This window comes from Arachis ipaensis, chromosome B9 (assembly GCF_059453495.1).
Source record: "Arachis ipaensis isolate K30076 ecotype BB chromosome B9, ASM5945349v1, whole genome shotgun sequence".
Classification (NCBI taxonomy): Eukaryota; Viridiplantae; Streptophyta; class Magnoliopsida; order Fabales; family Fabaceae; genus Arachis; species Arachis ipaensis.
In genome coordinates, this window is record NC_142444.1 from 90,109,767 (window position 1) to 90,112,011 (window position 2,245).

General features: G+C 41.9%; 1 non-coding gene across 1 annotated transcript; it reads left to right on the forward strand.

Annotated features, from left to right (window-relative positions):
- The first annotated feature begins 989 nt into the window (after nt 1–989).
- Nucleotides 990–1,096, forward strand: LOC148545418 (small nucleolar RNA R71). The gene has a single exon (XR_015900449.1). It is a non-coding gene; the product is annotated as a small nucleolar RNA R71 (small nucleolar RNA).
- The last annotated feature ends 1,149 nt before the right edge of the window (nt 1,097–2,245 follow it).

Below are 2,245 nucleotides of genomic sequence, written 5' to 3' on the forward strand. Positions count from 1 at the left end.
GCATAGAGTCTCAGCAGCTCCTGTTGTGAGATTTCTGGTTCTTGATGATCTTTTTCCTTCTTCTCTACTGAGGTATCTTCAGGTTGTTCTGACATATTGCTTGGCTTGTCCTCAATCTCCTTATCACTTATAGTGACCATCTTACAATCTTCCCATCTTACTTTCTTTGTTTCACCTCTCGGATTCTTCTCCGTGTCACTTGGGAATTCATCTGTGGATTTGGGAATCTGCTCAGAGAGATACCCCACTTGGGATTCCAGCCTCTTGATTGTGTCTCCCTGGTTTTTGAAGTTGGTTCGCACTTCTTCCTTGAATACCTTGTTGTCTTGAATCTCTTTGCCTATGCCTTCAAGTAGATTCTCAATCCTTGAGAGTCTTTCATCAAATGATGATAGGTCAGGCTGAGGAGGGTTATTTTGGCCTAGATATGAATGTGGAGAGGTGTTGTTATGGGGGTGTTGATATGGTCTAGATGTGAAGTGTTGGTGGGCTGCATTGTTTGGATTTGGGCGTCTTTGATCAAGGCTTTGGTCTTGTTGATTTCCCCACCCAAAGTTTGGGTGATTCCTCCATCCAGGGTCGTAGGTCTTGGAGTATGGATCATGGTTTTGCCTAGGTGAATTCCCAATGTAGTTGGCTTGCTCCTGACTTCCCTCTGCTTCTTCATTCACTCCTTCTTGGGTTGTTGATGAAGTGGTGATTGCTGCTACTTGGTTCCTCTCCATCTTCTTGGTGAGGTCAGCCAGCTGTTGGGTAATGAGCTTGTTTTAGGCCAGCAGAGCATCTACATTGTTTAGCTCTATTACTCCTCTTGTGTTCCCTCTTTCGGAAGCATAGAAGTAGTCATTCTCTGCTACAGTTTCAATGACATCTATGGCCTCCTCAATGGTCTTCTTCTTGTTCAAAGATCCTCCAGATGAATGGTCTACGGCCTTCTTTGACTCATAAGAGAGCCCTGCATAGAAAATGTGCAGCTACCCCATTCATTGAACATATCTGGTGGGCACCTCCTTGTTAGGTCTTTAAACCTCTCCCATGCTTCATACAGAGTCTCACCATCTTGTTGCCTAAAAGTTTGGACCTCAGCTCTCAGCCTATTGATTCGTTGAGGAGGGTAAAATTTTGCTAAGAATTTGTTTACCACATCTTCCCAAGTTGTCAAGCTTTCCTTCGGGAAAGACTCCAGCCACTTGGCTGCCTTTTCCTTGAGTGAGAATGGAAATAAGAGCAGTCTATAGGCGTCAGGATGAACACCATTAGACTTCACTGTGTCACATATTCTCAGGAAGGTGGTTAGATGTTGATTGGGGTCCTCTTGGACACTCCCTCCGAACGAACAGTTGTTCTGAACAAGGGTGATGAGCTGTGGCTTCAGTTCAAAATTGTTGGCATGGATGGTTGACTTTTGAATGCTACTTCCACAGTTTCCTAGGTTTGGATTGATGTAAGAGCCTAAAACTCTTCTATCCTCTCCCGCATGATTTGCTCGTCCTCTTCTGCCATGGTTGTGAGCTTCTTCTTCACGATGGTTTTCCATGTTTTCTTCCATGTTTGGTTCAAAGTATTCCTCCTCTTCCTCAGCACCAACTACACATTTTTCTCTTGCCTCCCTCCTTAGTCTAAGGAAGGTTCTCTCAGGTTCAGAATCAAAGGATGTTGAAGCCCCGCTTCTTCTCCCTGTCATACAACCAACAAGTACAAGCAAAGAGAATAGGTGCAGAAAGTATATCTGTTAGAATTACTGTTAGTGTGAGTGATGCAATATATCAAACAGTTAGTGGGTTAGTTAAATGAATTGTAAATAACAAAGAAAAAGTAGGGGGAAGGGAAGAAATTAACTAAAACAGAAAGTAAATGACTCAAACAGAAAATTAAATCAAACAAAAATAAAATGCTCAATCTAGTTATCCTGATGCACAATCAATCCCCGGCAATGGCGCCATAAACTTGATGCACGGAAAACTTGTCTCATAACAAATTTTCTTCGGCAAGTGTACCGAATTTGTCGTCAAGTAAAAACTCACAATAGAATGAGGTCGAATCCCACAAGGATTGATTGATCAAGCAACTTTAATTAGAGGAATGTTCTAGTTGAGCGAATCAGAATTTGAGTTAAGAATTGCAGAAAATTAAATGGCGGGAAAGTAAATAACAGAAAAGTAAATACTAGAAATAGAGCTGAATGTAAATGACGGAAAGTAAATTGCAGAATCTTAAATGGGGATGGGTAATTGCTCATAAAAGT